We start from the raw sequence: 15,495 nt of genomic DNA on the forward strand, positions 1-15,495 counted from the left end.
GAAGCGAGAGGGTGCAGATGCGGAATGAGAGAGGTCTGAGTGCTGAGGTGGAGAAGGCGATGCCAGGGGAGGAGATGGTATCGAAAGGGAAGTACACCGGGTGATCGGTGAGCGAGATGTTCAACAGCCAAGGGAAGAATAAAAAGCAAACTAAAGAAGACGAAAGAGGTGGTTTTGGGAAACAGAAATGAGGCAAGAAGCATATATCCCATTCGAGTGACACGCCGAAGTTATTACATCCAGTCCTCACTCAGTGCGCTCGGGAAGAGCCGTGAGTTTGCCAGAGTCTTGCGGAGTGCCATTTCTCTGTACCTGTTTACTACAATAACGCACTGAAGGCGAGCTGCAGGTTTCCAGACCGCTCCGGATCACATGGTCTCATGGAATCGGGAGGGGTGGGACGGTATTGTGGCTCTCATTGGTGGAGAAAGATGCAGGAGGCGATGGTCCAGCTCCAGCATATCGACGGCCAATAGAGAATAGTGTTCCATGTATTCTTCTATCACAGGACTTGGGGTTTGCAAACGCGTGGGCGAAGAGCCATGCCGAGAAAGTCTTCCCAGTAATTGAGCACTGCTGTTCCGAGCGCGATGGCAGTAGAAATCGATGCGAAAATGGTAATTGCTGTGTTGTGAAATGATCCCCATGCCCTTAACAAAAGACTGCATAAGATGAGAGAACCGAGGGACGGGGACAAGGCAGAACAGTCCGCTGTGAATGTGAGGACGGTCACGGATGCCAACGGCGGGGGAAACAAACATGCAGACAGAGAGAGACACTTTAATGGATGCGGGTCGCGACCAACAGAGATGTCATTTTAACGACTAACATTTCGTTTTTAGAAAAGCCACTTTCGCAAAGTGTACCACTACGCTTGTGACGATAATAAAACAACTCACTTATGACCGCAAACACCGCAACTGCCTGGTTACATGTTAAAGAAGTGGACATGTATTATAAAGTAGGTTTTCTATATGTTTTCTCCACATACTTTTTTTTTTATCAATAGTTGTGAGCACATAAAAATGAGAATGTCTATTTAGGCAATATTGTATTTGCATTCAGACGTTGCCAATGTGCATGCATTTTTTCATATATTTCTCACATTTGGCAGGGGCCTGAAAAGTATTTGAAAACTTAAGCCCCATTTAATGTATGAATGCAATTGGAATAGACAACATAATATCAAATCAAGTGACATGCATTCCAAAGATAACACTAGCACAGTGCTTTGCAACTATGTAAGGTTGTGTATAAAACAATAGGCTATAGGCCTATTCGGGCACTTTCTGATCATCAAACTTATAGATTAACATATCTGTGTTTTGGGCACTTCTGAATAGCACTAAAATGACCTTGGGACCAGTTGGTTTAATGTTACAGTAATTGCAAAATGACTCAGAGGGTGAAGTTATGAAAAAGGCATGGCTTAATTGATTTAATATGCAGATATCACTCAGTTCAATATTTTGTTTAATCTAATGCAATAAATTAAGCATTTATTCATAAATTTTTTTGGACACTGTACCTTTGTTCCACATATGAAGATATGAAGACTAAGAACATGCTTGGGTGCATGTTTTAACTGCATACCCTGCTCCAAACGCTAAAGGGCAACTCCCCCGGAAGCATCAACCCAGAATGTAAGCTTGAGCTGACTGCATAAAAGTTTTTTTATACAAAAAATTAAAATTCTATAATAATTTACTCACACCCACGTTGTTCCAAACCTGTATGACTTTCCTCCATGGAACACAAAAGGAGAAATCCTTTTGAGAAATGCAGCTCTTTTCCATACAAAGAAAGTAGTGACCAGGGGCTGTGTGCTATATTCCAAGTCTTCTGAAATCATACGGTAGCTTTTTTTGAGGAACAGACCGCAATTTAAGTCTTCAATAAATTATGAATTTTAGTCTGTTCATCAACTAAAACTATTTTATGGCTTCAGAAGACTTGGAATGTAGATCACAGTGGCGAATTCTCAGGGCCAGCAAAGCCTTCTCTGCTGGCGTAACATGCCAAATAAATAACTATTTTTCATCCTTTCATTCTCAATCACCTTTTTGCCTATGTATTTTTAATCGCTTTCCACTCTTAATTAATCTACAAACAAATAGAGAAAAACGAAAAGTTTATCCAGTCAGAATTTATTCCTTGATGCTTACAAGCGAAGCGTGACAACTGTTTCACAAATCACATGCCCAAAGCCATGCTCCTTAGCCCAAGCAGCACATGAGTCTGAGCTCCAACCCATTAGGCCTTCAGAATTTCCACAGAATCCCTCAACAGTGCAGATGAATGGGCATCTAAAGTCAGATTGTCAGATTCATCAGCCAATCAGATTGATTTATTTGTTCTTGGTGGGTGTGATCTTTAGGATATGTCCTGGTCGAGGCCTTCTAGCTGGCCTTGAGTGATGCAATCACACTTTAAATGACGTAATTTGAAAGCGAAGAGCGTGAGATCTTGCTGATGAGTCGATTGTCATTACTGCCGCTACCGCCATTGAGAAAGAGATCCTTATGGATTTACAAACCTGAGATGTTCTGCATGACGGTGTGATTGCTTAATTTATTAAACAGGAAAGGAGGACTAATTTTCACTTCAAGTAAATTAGTAAGAGCTTTTTGCATTGTTATAGCAACATCAGGAGTTTTAGGCTGCTTGAGCATTCAGTGTCGGATCAAGTTTTGAAAAGTAGTGCTGCGTTCCATTCAACTTGGAAAGTCCGGTTTTACAACTTCCTACTAGGAAAAATGCAATGGAATGCATCTTTAAGTCAGAATTACAACTTTTAGGCTCGTGCAGAAATTCTCAACTCCAATTTTGCCGAGATGCAGGGGCTTGATGTCACAGAAACATGTCGACACTCAGGGAGATATACAAAGTAAGTGATAAACATTCACTTTATTATGTAATAGCGATAAATGAGTTAGTTTCCACATTACATGATATTAAAGCTTGTTTAACAAACACCTGCAGAAACAGGTGTATAAAACATTATAATCTCTTTTGATAATCGTACACCTGAAGCACAAATGCTAGCGCTGCAGCATTGTTTATCAGTTGGGTTGCTAGGAGACATCTCTAATGAGAGTCAAACCTCTGCTAAGCTAACGGGAGCGTTACAGTTCCGAATATCGGGGAATGGAATGCATTTATGGTCGGAGATATCAAGTAGGAATATCCCACATCCAACTTGAATAGATCGCAGCATAACCGTGTACCCTGACAAAACGAAATTTATTGCAAGCAACATTTAAATCGCAAATATTATTAGATCGATTTTTCCAGGTATTATAGACCTCCTTGGTAGATTCATATGAAAAATTATTATTTTTGAATGTTTGTTCAGGAGACGTTCATTTCACAATACAGGCTTGCTTGAGCATTAAGTGTCGTTTCAAGTTCTGGCTTTCGTGTGTGGACATGTTTTTAAAATGTCAATTAGTATTACTAGTTAGCTGCGACATAATGTATGATGGTAGGGTGTCTTATTCATTGTGAAACTGTGTTTTCTTAATGGCATGAATCACACTGAAGGCCTAGACTTTTAATGCATGTCCCACCACTGGTAGATCATGAGTCATATTGATTAATTTAATGGCGCTTTGTTGTACTTTTTGAAGCTTGATCGCCCCTAATCACTGATAAATAGCTGCATAGACATTGTTCAAATATTTTTTATTTAGAGTAAATGATGACAAAATTGACATTTTTCGGTGAACTAAAAAAAAAAAAAAAAAAACCATGATGCTTTGTCCAATTTCAGTCTGGAGAATACAGAGATTTTTATTCCTTTATAGGCCTTTATGAAGACTTATAATCACAGTTACGTACAATGGGAATACTTATAATTTAATTTTGAAGGTTGTTTGAGAGCGACACTAATAAATGACAGCAAAATACTGACATGACTCACCTATCAAATTAATATCGGCAAACAAAAAGGATGCACAAACTCACAATTTTCTGTTTGTTTCAGAAAAGTCATCATTCAGTCCACTTGTTTAAGTCATGGCCACAAAATAATTGTAATACAATGCACTCCAATGGCAAGAGAGGGAGAATGATTAAATATACATTTTCCATACAATATGCTTTATTATATTGATTGATTACAGACGCTCAACAGAATAGAAGAAAGACATTGCATTAACATACTGTCTTAATATATATGTTAACAGTTATATATATTAAAGGGATAGTTCACAAAAAATGAAAATTCTCTCATCATTTACTCACCTTCATGCCATCCCAGATGTGTATGACTTTCTTTCTTCTGCAGAACACAAATGAAGATTTTTAGAAGAATATCTCATCTCTGTAGGTCCATACAATGCAAGTGAATGGTGGCCAGAACTTTGAATGTGCAAATATCACATAAAGGCATCATAAAAGTAATCCATACGACTCCAGTGGTTAAGTCAATGTCTTCTGAAGCAATCCAATTGGTTTTGGGTGAGACCAAAACGTAATTGCGTTTTTACTTTAAATTTTGACAGCAGTCTCATTGGAGATAATGATTTCAAGCTCGATTACACTTCCTATAGCGCCATCTAGTGCACTGCACATGCATCAAGCACTAAGAAGTGTAATCGAGCTTGAAATCATGACCGTGCTTAGAGACTGCCATGGCAAAATGTACAGTGAAAAAGGAGTTATAGTTTGGTCTGTTCTCACCCAAAAGCAATTGGATCACTTCAGAAGACATTGTTTAAACCACTCAATGTCGTATAGATTACTTTAATGATGCCTTTATGTGATATTTGGACTAGAGGTCTGCACGGGCCTTAAAATAAAACCCGAACCTGACCTGTACCTAAGACCGTGTGGCCCTACCCGGCCCAAACTATACCATCAGATTATAAGCCTGAACCCAACCCGAACCCGACATCGGTCACTATCTTTATCATTTCTTCTCCAAGCAAATACTGTTGCAATAGGCTGTATTTTATGTACTACCACACCTGGAGTCGCGATTTCGAATCCAGGGTGTGCTGAGTGACTCCAGCCAGGTCTCCTAAGCAACCAAATTGGCCTGGTTGCTAGGGAGGGTAGAGTCACATGGGGTAACCTCCTCATGGTCACTATAATGTGTGGTTCTCGCTCTTGGTTGTGCATGGATGCCATGGAGAATACCGTGGGCCACACACGCTACGTCTCTGTGGTAATGCGCTCAACAAGCCACGTGATAAGATGCGGTTTCAGACGCGGAGGCAACTGAGATTCATCCTCTGCCACCCAGATTGAGGCGAGTCACTACGCCACCACGAGGCCTTAGAGCGTATTGGGAATTGGGCATTCCAAATTGGGGAGAAAAAGGGGAGAAAAAAAATGTATAAGCCCATTTCAGCTCTGTTTGTCCACACAATGTAAGTAAATGGGTGCCATCAGGCTACTGGCTGTTTAACATTCCAAAAGGCAAAAAAAAAAAAAAGTAAGTGCTGAAGAAACAGCGAGACAGAACAGACGCATGCAAAAACACATTCGGTATGAACGGCCCCTAGCGCATGCGTGAAACAAGTTTGATAGGCCTGTTTATTTTTTTCATTCATTACAAATCCGACTCGAACCTGAAGTCCTACTTGAAAAACTGACTGGAACCCGGTCCGAAATCCGTCGGGTTATCGGGTACCCTCGGGCCCGGGTGGTTGTTCTGGCCACCATTCACTTGCATTGTGAGGACTTACAGTGCTGATATATTCTTCTAAAAATCCTCATTAGTGTTCTGCAGAAGAAAAAAAGTCATGCATATCTGCGATTGCATGAGGGTGAGTAAATGATAAGAGACTTTTCATTTTTGGGTGAACTATCCCTTTAAGACTTCTGTAATATATTCTCTCATGTAAATGTACAGCACTTTGCATGAAGAGAACATTTAGAAAATGGTCTGAAACCTGTTGCAGACTAAATTAGGACCTCTGGCCGTGTCCTCAAGAAACATTATATACAATACTCTAAATTGTTCATTTCTCTTCCACCTTATCATTCCCACATTTATCCCAAAGTCTGGCTACATACCAGCTCTGTATTATTACCATGGTTCAGAGCTTCTCTAGAGAGCAGCTGGCTCTGGGCTATCACCGACAGACACCCATGACAGATAAAACAACACACCCTTGCCATAGGATTTATGTAGTTTTCTCACTGCAGTATTGTGTATCACATGATGGATTTGACCTTGTAATTAAGACTATGGAAAATAAATTTATCATTTGTTTTTGTGAAAGGTGTGGAAAGGTTCATGTCCTTTAGGCTGTGTTCGGAACAAGGAAGAGAGGTGTAGAAAACAGACTTTTAAGAGCTTTGATATGCAAACCAATGCCAGTGTTAAAAAAAAGGTTAAGTGGAGTTTGGAATGACTAGACTGCATTTTTATCAAAAGATTATTTCATTGATAGGAATAAAGATGTAGATGTATAAGCCAAACAATGCCAGGATTTAACTGCAGGGCCATGTGAAAGAAAAACCGGTTTGAAAAGGAGTCTTGGCAAGTCTCCCTCAGCTGCTTTCAGTTATTTGATCCAGCAAAAATGTTCAGGATCAATGAACACCTAGTACAACATTTTCAAAGAAAAATATACTTTACAATGTGGATTTAATTAAGCATATGAACAAGTGATTGTGTCAAAGATATCTTGATAAATTATGTTTTAAGAAGCTTTTCTTTGTTCCCTCTAGATTCAGTACCTTAACCTGGATGCATTCCTCACAAGTCCTCATATATTCTTTCCCCTCGCTGGTAAAGAGACATTAAGTTTGTGCTCACTGTCCAGGCCCGCCTTTGAAAGAAAACATCTGTTACTATTCCTGCATTATAGCAACGGTGGTAGATCCACACCATTTATAAATCATTTACTTTATATCTAGTACTGTATGTCATCTCTCACCTAGACTGGAAAATCCCCAGTGGCACATACTGGGAGAGCTGACATGGCAACTGAAGTCTCATGGTTTCATTATATGTAAGTCTCGCTCCAGTATCCACACTGGAAGACTATGGTGAGCAGGGTAATGAGGGAGGCTGCCTGGGGACTGGTGAGAAGGTCACATCTCTGGAGGGAGCGTGTGGTGTTTGAGTCTTCAAGCAGCATGGGAGCCTCTAATGATGCAGGCATTTTTAAACGCTCCCTAACGTTCCATTTGTGCTTAGCTAGTCCTGCTGAGTAGCTGTTCTGTTTATCTGCATGTGCTTGGTAGAATTCTTTTACATAACATGTGAATAAATTATGGATAATGATCTGTTTTGCATGGTACTATTTAAAGGGATAGTTCACCCCAAAATGAAAATTCTCTCATCATTTACATACCCTCATGCCACCCCAGATGTGTATGACTTTCTTTCTTCGGCAGAACACAAACAAATTTTTAGAAGAATATCTCAGCTCTGTTGGTCCAAAATATACAAGTGAATGGTGGCCAGAACTTTGAAGGTCCAAAAAACATATAAAGGCATCATAAAAGTTGTCCATACTCCAGTGGTTAAATACATGTCTTCAGAAGCGATATGATAGGTGTTGGTGAAAAACAGACCAATATTTAAGTCATATTTTACTATAAATCTCCACTTTCACTTTCTTCTTTTGTTTTTGGCGATTCACATTCTTTGTGTTTATCGCAACCTACAGGGCAGTGAGTACATTTATAGTAAAAAAGGACTTAAATATTGATATCTTTCTCACCCACAACTATCATATTACTTCAGAAGACATGGATAAAACCACTGGAGTCATATGCATTCCTTTTATGCTGCCTTTTTTTCTTTTTTGGAGCTTCAAAGTTCTGGCCACCATTCAATTTCATTGTTCGTTTGTGTTTTGCAGAAGAAAGAAAGTCATACAGATTTGGGATTACATGAGGGTGAGTTAATGATGAGAGAATTTTCATTTTTGTGTGAATTATCCCTTAAAGAATTTATGAATAGTCCTGAGATGACTTAAAAAAAGCTTAAATCCTCAAATTAATGGATTGACACCCATGATGTCTTCAGTTTGGTATTATTATAGATTTCCCATTAAAAGTACAACAATAGCTAAGTAAAAGGAAATTGTAAATAATTTATTACATAATTCTACCACAGGCATGTAATCCACAATCCATGCTAACTCAAAGAGAATAATACAGACATTTGAAGATATTTATTAATTAACTGATTTGTTTTCATAATTAAAATCCTGCTTACTAGCTGAACAGATTTTTGTATTTTTATCACATTCCCTCAAAATACAGAGACAACCAGATGTTTTTGTACACTCTTGCTAGATATCACACACATCTTTCAGTACAGCTGTCTATTTTTCAACAATGACAAAATTACTCAATATCCTCCTTCTTAGGCAAATGCTAAGAAAATTACATGGCCTGTTGGGAAAATGTATTAATTCACTGATTTACCTCTACTTTTGAACCGCTCAATCAGGCAAATTTAACTTTTCTCCAGGACAAAGTTTTCCCAAGGTTGTTGAGTTGAATAAATGTTTGATAGCTCATATTAATGAGGTAACTAATGCAATTAGGCAATTAATTGAGCCTTGGGGTGCAAACATAGACATGGCAGTGCAAATCAAGCAGCATGTGAATGTATTTACTCCTTTTAAGAAGATTTCTGAATGGATGTTGTAATTGTCTCATATTTGGTCATTTGTCCTTTAGTCAGTTATTGATAATATACATATACTGTACATAATGGGGTAACACCACAAAATAGATATGCAAATTAACTCAGCTGTTTAGTTAATTAATTTTTGTAATGTGTGGAGTTACCACAAACATCAGAGAGATTGCTATTCATTTAATAAAGAACAGCTGGCCCTTTATTTTACAGTATCTGTTACTCATAGTACGTTACTATTATTAGTATTAACAATAACAATTTGTAAGTACAAACAGCTCAACAACACATTAAGTATGATGTCTAATAGTATTAGTTATTGCTTATTTAAATACACTGTAACTTGAACACTGTACAATAAAGTGTAACCAAATTGTTTAAGAGCAAGTTGGCATCCAGAACATACTCTACAGTTGACTTGTCAGTCTCCTCATGAAAAGGAACCCTCAAATGTCAGTATCAGTGTGTCATCCAGTATGCTTTCTGACATCATACTGAATCAGGAAATATTTGACATCATATTTAATTTCACTCCAAGTAAAATTGCAACATTACCAAATTAAATAATCAACTATTGACTTTTCCATCCAGTTACTTCACATCTCCTCACACCTCATCTCTGAACCATCACATTATCTCAACATGAGCTTGAATGTGACCAATCTCATGAGCTCTTTAATTGTGGCCCTCTCACACCATAACTTGGTCTTGAGTCATGGCAGACAGCTATCGGCGTGGGTTACTGCCAGTTTGACAGCAGTAAAAAAATAACAGCACCTCTGGCTGGCTGCGACTTCCAGCTCTCGGCCGCAGGGTCCCTGCAGGCCTGCTGTGGCAAAGAGAGACAGAGAGACTTGTTTCAAACAGGGTGGGAGATGATGAAGTGAAATACAAGCAGAAAGACAGCCCTTCCAGTATTGAGGAAAATAATGGCAGAGATTGGATCAAGATCAGCATAATTAAAAGCGTTATTTACAACTTTGCTGGGCCAGCAAACCAATGATTGCTTAAGATTAAAGGGATAGTTCCTTAAAAAATGAAAATCCATTGTACACAAAAGGAGATGTTTAGGCAGAATGTTAGCCTCAGTCACCACTCACTTTCATTGCGTTTTTTTTTTTTTCCATACAATGAAAATGAATGGTGACTGAGCCTGTCAGTCCCTAACTTTTTGCCTAACATTTCCTTTCATGTTCCACAAAAGAAAGTAAATCATACAGGTTTGGAATGACATGAGGGTGAGTAAATGATGAGATAATTTTTATTTTTAGGTTAACTATCCCTTTAAAATATGCTGCATGCATAATAAGTATAAACAAATTAGCAAAATGTAAGCTGTCTGATTTTTTCTTCTTTGCCCTGTGGAAAACAAAAGGCTATATATAGCAAAATGCTGCTCTTTTGCATACAATGAACATTGACAGTGACATGTGACTGTCAAGTTCCAAAAAGGATGCAAACAAAAGCACTATCCACTGCAGTTTTTATTTTATTTTTTTATTTTTTTATTATTGTGCATGAATAAAACTCATGATGAGAGATTATTACAGCAAGCTGTTTTCTGAATGATTCCTACTTGTGGACTGCAAATATGTAAACAATAACAAGAGATCATACCTCAATAAAGCCGCACAGCATCTACTGTTTGCTTGTAAGCTATTGACCAGAGAGTCCCTTACCAGGCTCTGACTTCATGACCACATGTGGCTCGTAAAATATGATGATAAATAATTATGTGTTACATATGGTTCCATTTCCAGCCATTATGGTGATTTGTGCACAACTGTAACTTTAAATACAGCTGTCCTTAACTGAAGCATATTAGCAAATTATATTTGGCTACTATTTTGAAATAATTTGATGAAAGTGACATCATTGCGGCATTTACCTGTAAGAGTTTTTGTTGTGTGTGTGTGTGTGTGTGTGTGTGTGTGTGTGTGTGTGTGTGTGTGTGTGTGTGTGTTTTTCAAAGTTGACTCAGATTTTGAACCTGAAAATTAATGGTCAGTGTTGCACCACAATAGCTTTAAAAAGATTCTTGGATGAAAGCCACTATTTCTTAGCTTCTTACTGGCCTGGATAACAAACACATTTTATCAAGTAGTGGAGACTAGTATAAAAACAAAGGTTGAAGAACAGACAGTCTCCCATAGTGAAAGTGCACTCTCATTTATGTATGTGGACCTTTATTTGATTTTATGAGGATCAGTCAAAGTGAGACCACGAAGAAAACATTATACACAAGAAATGTAAAGAACTGAATTAAAAATGACTTTTTCATATTAGTTTAAACTAATATTAGCTGTGTTTCTAGCCATAATTTTGATCTTCACATTCTCCCTGAACCTAACTTTGAAATAAACATAAGATCTAACCACAAATATAGGTATTTTAAAAATCCACTCCAGCTGTCAGAATCAGCTTGCAGACAGAGAAGTGTGGAATTCATTACAGAGATGTCCAGTTAGTGAACCATTTCACTGAACCCCAACAGTCTCACATGTTCAGATTATGATCCCAACTACTGTATTATACTATAGTATACTGTTCATGTATGCTTAAAGCTGCACTACGTAAGATTTTTTTGGTTAAAAATTAAAAATTGTCATTATTGATTGAGTACATATACAATCAATGTTCAAAACAATGTCCTTACCTTACCCCAATTCACTACGGTAAGCCTATTAAAATGATTTGTATTTTGAGCTGTCAGGCCGGATTTGGCGCAAAATCGCTGGTTTATGACTTTCATCCTTGCGTCATTACGACATGTCCATGCACACAGGAAAGAAGTACCGGCAGTCTCATGTTCTGGCTGTAGAAACTAACTACGCTGTCAAACTCAGTTCAGTAACACTCACACAGTTCAGGACAGCATCGCTGCAGTCTAGATGGATGTATATCTGTTATCCATTTGGCGAAGTTGTTTACCTGCTCTGCTTGGATATGTTTTTTGGTAGGGTTGTTGAAGCTTATATTGCTTGTCATGCTTTTATGAATCAAACATTTCTCGTGTGTAAACCGATCACAATGTATCTACGTTGTCCGGTGAAGTTGCTGTGACATGTTTAAAATGTATGACTTCTGAAATGTACTCCTTGTAATTGTTATATTGCATATTTAAGCTTATTATTTTTATGTTTAATAACGTATATTTTATCCCCATCATTACTGAATCCTCATTTTATGTTTTTAGTTTATTGTTTATTGTGTGCATTGCATAGACATGCTATTGTAGTAACTGAGGCTGGACAATATAGTATAAAAATAATAAAGTCTTCTATTGAACTCGTATCAGCCATATCATGAGTTTAACCTCTTAAATTGAAAATTGTAGTACAGTTCAAACATTAATAGTAGATGAAACACATGAACAATCATATTAAGATCAGCTGGTGGTGGCTGAGTAGAGTCCCTTGTTCTCTATTTAAAAGTGCTTTGAGTGTAGTGTCAGAAAAGCGATTAAGTGCAAAAATTCAATCAAATATGTAAATAAGAGTGTTGTTTATCTTCATCAAAGCAAGTTTCAAATGTTTAATCGTATAACATAATATCAGCATGAAAATAGCACGTTATGACTCCGGCTCCAGTCATGATCACACACAGGCGATGTCCAGTTAAGCTCAAATTGGGATATTCATCCACCAGAAGAGCAGTGCCAGAACACGACTGACGTAACGTATTCTTCTGTAAATTGGTTGCAATTTTAAGTTTCAACCACAGATGTCGCTAGACAGCACAAAGTTACGTAGTGCAGCTTTAAGAATACTTAATAAAATAAAGGTCTCTGAATACCTTTATTATTGTGACGACAAGATGAATTCAGTGTGATAATGAGAGATTAATCTGACAGATATTAAGAAGTTTTGCGTTATGCAAGTAAAAGGTGCAAGTTCTCTCCCAGAGAAGGGAGAGGCTGAAAAACTTCTAACATGTTCAAGCACTTAAGATTTTGATTTCAAGGTCTCAGAACTATTTTTTTGTAATTTTATAAATGTTACTTATACATTTTCAAACATGTAAATTTGCTCTTGCTAAAAAGACCTCAGCTTACTCTGCTGGTGTACTCATTGTAAACTACACTTTATTTAGCTATACACTGAGTGTAACTTACAGTAAGCGTTCCACAGTGGGGAAAAACCACCACAGCAAAAGAGTTCACTTGGAAATCTGAGTGACATAGTGCTTTGTAAGGCTGAGCAAGCTGCCTGAAGAAATATCATACTCTCTGGCTGTGAAATCCAACTCCTCCTCCTTTTTCTGGCTAAGCTACAATGATGAAAAAATATTGATTCACTGTAGGGACACACGACAGCCTTATCTGCCGAACCTTTGTGTTCCACAGGCTTAAACCGTCAACCACACAGCCACATGGGTTTGCTCCACATATCTTTCACCACTCCATCCTGCCTCCTGTGGATATTGAAAGAACTGAAAGAGCAGTGTGAACTAAATTTTAGCTGTACCAAAAACACGACTGTCTTGGCAGTAGTATGTAAACTTCATAATATACAAAAACAGAGGACAGTGCTTTTGTCTGTCTGTCGATACTGTATGTCTGTCTGTCAGTAATGAAACTGCTTAGTTTCATAGATACTTGAGTTTGAAATAAATCGGTTCAAAAGTGAAGTCTGTTATTTCTGCACCATTAGCAGCACCACAAAGAACTGCAAAAAAAAAACAACAAAAAAACAAACAACACACACACACACACACACACACACACACACACACACACAAACAACAACAATGATATATTAGATTTTTTTATTATTATTATGTCAGTATGGAAAGTAAAAAAAATAGTTAAACTTTACACCACTGTAATATCCAGTTGTAATGTAACCCTATTCTTATATAAGAGCAGTTTTATAATTAGCATTTTCTTTTAATAGTTCCTTTTAATATCAAGCTGAAAATGTTCCCAGATACATTAAGCAAACTGCATCACTGTACCTCTGACTGAATCATTTGAATTTGAGTTTCAAAATCTTGAACTTTCCAGCTAATCTTTTTTGCTCCTAGATCATCCCACTTGATAAAAAATATAAGGCATTTAGTGAACACTCTCAGAAAAAGTGTTTCAGCTTCACTGTGTACTAGTCAACCTGGACTAAGTAGTGTCTTTCTGAGCCAGAACATTTCTCAGAGTAATCATGGAGCATTTACAGTAAAAAGGTTCATTTGAACAAAAGAAAAGGCCTTTGACTGCACCGTGGCTCTATTATTAAGGGTCTGGTGTAAAAGCAGCAGTTAAAATGTCAAACTTCAAATAGATGTTGTGGATTGTGCAATAAACAGCAAGCATTTCTTAAGAACCATCAACTGCCAACCACGATCAACGTGACAATATGAGGACTGCTAAACAGCTTTTAACGGGGCTGTTTAATAGCAGTTTATTGCTTCTTCACAATATCCAACAGAGCAATAAAACTATTCATGCTGTAAAAGAAAAAGGATTTCAATGAGGTTAATTTTAGCGATGCAATTTTTTATCTTTCATCTAGTTCACCCAACATTTTTTGTAATTATTTACTCACCCTTATGTTTCTTCAAAGCCATATAACTTTCTTTTTTTGGTGAAACACAAAATGTATAATGTGAAAAAAATCTAGGCTCTTCTATTGACATCCAAACTACGCCATAGTCCTCATTTGGGTGCTGTCGTTGGGAGTTGATCAATGATTTGATTTGAGAGTTAATAATGACTTAAATTTTGGTCTGTTCATTCCATACAAAGTGACTGCATGGCTTAGAAGACTCATAATTTGGGGGGCTTGACAGCATGGAGCCACTATTCACATTAATTATATGGCAAAAGGCCATTTGAGGATATTGGTCCACAAAGAAAGTCATACGGGTTTGGAGCGATAGTAGGGCGAGGAAGTAATGACAGAATTTTCATTAAAAAAAAAAAGAAAAAAAAAAAGGAGCCCACTCAGATATGGACCTTTAAATCTTTCATCCCAGGTGATCACCAAACTCCAGGGTCTCCAGTGAGTAACACCTTCTTTTATCCTTTTTATTGCCAAGCTCCTTCATGTCCTGATTTTTTCAAATTAGCCTTGCGTCAAATACCAATCCCTCCGCCGTGAAAAAGGTCCACTAAAGCTCTTTGTGTGGATTTAGTCGAATGTTGGACGCAAACCTATGTAGGCACGTTTCTTAATGTATCTCGACAACACCCGTCTTGAAATGCATTGATGCAGTCTATCACTAACTCACACATTCACTAGTAATTAAACACCTCAATGAACAGATTAAGAGTTTCCCCATTTGGAAATTACATTACCACTGCAGTAACTGGATTCCAAATTTAATTAGCACTCCTCTGCGAAACAGCAGGTGATGTTGAGGCGGCAGGCGAATGCTGTCCAAGTACAGAGAGGTCATGGAAAGAGTTTGGGTGCTATCATGGCACAGATCGCGGTATGTAGTAGTCATAATTTCTCACCTGTTGCACCACATAGAAGTGTATATGCATGTAACGATGGTTTTTAAGGAGTTAATCTAATGTAAATTCGCTTTGTACACTAACACATTTGCACAGGCTAGGGATGAGCAGATCAGTCTTGAAATATTGATAAGTTATTGATTTTTACATTAAAAAAAAAAAAAAAAAAAAAAAAAAACGTATTCTTGGGATTTTCACACACAACAGTCAGAATTTACTCCAAATAGTGCCAAAAACAAAAAAAACATCCATTGAGCGACTATTACTATTTCTCACTCATATGAACACAGCCATCACAGACACCACTCAGTCAGAGCACTTGTTCAAGTTGAGAAAGCGGTGCTTGCCAGAGGTTATCGTAACAGAGACTAATAAAAACCTCACGTGGAGTTCTTCCACTCCACTAAATAAAAACCATGCTAAATAC

General features: G+C 37.6%; 1 long non-coding RNA gene across 1 annotated transcript; it reads left to right on the forward strand.

Moving 5' to 3' along the window:
* The first annotated feature begins 821 nt into the window (after nucleotides 1–821).
* On the forward strand, nucleotides 822–10,241 carry LOC127448397 (uncharacterized). The gene is made up of 3 exons (XR_007898520.1): nucleotides 822–961; nucleotides 1,548–1,643; nucleotides 6,685–10,241. It is a non-coding gene; the product is annotated as an uncharacterized LOC127448397 (long non-coding RNA).
* Nucleotides 10,242–15,495: the final 5,254 nt, after the last annotated feature.

Source organism: Myxocyprinus asiaticus, chromosome 11, assembly GCF_019703515.2.
Source record: "Myxocyprinus asiaticus isolate MX2 ecotype Aquarium Trade chromosome 11, UBuf_Myxa_2, whole genome shotgun sequence".
Lineage (NCBI taxonomy): Eukaryota > Metazoa > Chordata > Actinopteri > Cypriniformes > Catostomidae > Myxocyprinus > Myxocyprinus asiaticus.